Genomic DNA, 2,124 nt, shown 5'->3' on the forward strand with positions numbered 1-2,124 from the left:
AAAGTCCCCTGAAAATTTTTTGTGCCTCGCCAGGCACAAAAAAATGCTGTTTTTTAAAAAATATCATTTTGTGTGTGTGTATAATAGAAATAGGTTTATTTATAATATTACTACTCTTAACAAAAATAATATTTTATAGTACATATACTTCCGTTTTAGAGACATATTTTTAATCCTCTCACTGACTTCGTTTTTGTGGGGAGAGATTGCCATTATTATTTATTTGTTCTTTGTTTATTTATTTATTTTATTGTTTTTAAGGTACAGTTGTCTCCATTTTTACCCCCTCATGGCCCCCCACCTCACCCATCTCCACCTTCCACCCTTAAAACTATCCTCTCTAGCTTTGTCCACATGTCCTTCATATATGTTCCTTGATGGCCCTTCCCATTTTCCCTCATTATCCCTCTCCCCATTACCCTTCATTATTGTCAGTTTGTTCTCCAGTTCCATGTCTCTGGTTATATTTTGCTTGCTTTGTTCTGTTGATTAGGTTCCACTTATAGGTGAGATCATGTGGTGTTTTTCCCTCACCACCTGGCTTATTTCACTTACCATAATGCTCTCCAGTTCCATTCATGCTGTGCAAAGGGTAGAAGCTCCTTCTTTCTCTTTGCTGCATAGTATTCCATTGTGTAAATGTGCCATCACTTTTTGATCAGCTCATTTACTGATAATCACTTAGGTTGCTTTCAGCACTTGGCTATTATAAATTGTGCTGCTATGAACATTGGGGTGCATAAGTTCCTTTGAATTAATATTTCAGGATTCTTTGGGTACAATCCCAGCAGTGGAATCACTGGGACAAAAGGCAGTTTTATTTTGTTTTCTGATGAAATTCCATAGTGTTTTTCACAGTGGCTGCACCAGTCTGCATTCCCATCAACAGTGCACTAGAGTTCCCTTTTCTCCGCAACCTTGCTAGCACTTGCTGTTTGTTGATTTGTTTATAATGGCCATTCTGACCAATGTGAAGTGGTATCTCATTGTGGTTTTAATTTGCATCTTTCTGATGGCTAGTGAAGCTGAGCATCCTTTCATATGTCTCTGGACCCTCTGTATGTCCTCCTTGGAGAAGTGTCTGTTCAAGTCTTTTGCCAATTTTTTAATTGGGTTGTTTGTCTTCCTAGAGTGGAGTGGAGTGGAGTGGTGTGAGTTCTTTATATATTTTGGAGATCAAACACTTGTCCGAGTTATCATTGGCAAATATATTTTCCTATATATATTTTTCCATACAGTTGATTCCCTTTTCATTTCACCACTGCTATTCTTTAGTCAATATTAAAAAATCCAAGGCATTTTTATATGCCAATAATAAAATATCAGAAACAGAAATCAGGAAAATATCTTATTTGCTATAGCAACAACAACAAAAATACCTAGGAATAAACCTTACCAAGAAGGTTAAAGACCTATACTCAGAAAACTACACAGCACTGAAGAAAGATTAAGGAAGACACAAATAAGTGGAAGTGTATACTGTGTTCATGTATTTGAAGAATTAATATCACTGGCATCTAACCAATCTACTGTGGTGAACAAAACTCATTAAAAATAGTCAAATGAGAAGTATACATCATTTCAAGGATCCCTAACAGATAGTCTTACATTATAGATGCAATTTATAAAATGTTCTGTTCTCTGTTTATATTACAAAATGATCTTTTTGTTCCATCATTTACTTCTTTGAACAACTGCTTTTCATATACTCGATTACATCAGAAATTAAGGCAGGGTGTTTACAGTGATCACAGACAAGGATGGTAGGAATTTATAACTCTGCATCTATGTAAAGTCAAATTTAAGTATTAAAGTCAAGATCTGTGTAAAAGATAAACACCTTTTGTGAATTTTTGCACTTTTTTGTTTTACTAACAAAACATGTTTTAAAACATGTTTTACTAACAAAACAATTTTAAAGCATGTTATTCTTTCATGTACATGATCTTTATTTTCTGGACATGTAAGGTCTCCTAAATGAGAAATGAGGATGGAATTAGTGACCCAATTATTAAAAACTTAGTTTGATCAACTACTGATATTTTTATGATAACATGGGGATACATAGAATTATTTAAAAATATTTTTAGTCTGGTAAGTTTTTAATGAAAATTCCCAAGAGTC

This window comes from Artibeus jamaicensis, unplaced genomic scaffold (assembly GCF_021234435.1).
Source record: "Artibeus jamaicensis isolate MK-2021 breed Jamaican fruit bat unplaced genomic scaffold, CSHL_Jam_final contig_332, whole genome shotgun sequence".
Classification (NCBI taxonomy): Eukaryota; Metazoa; Chordata; class Mammalia; order Chiroptera; family Phyllostomidae; genus Artibeus; species Artibeus jamaicensis.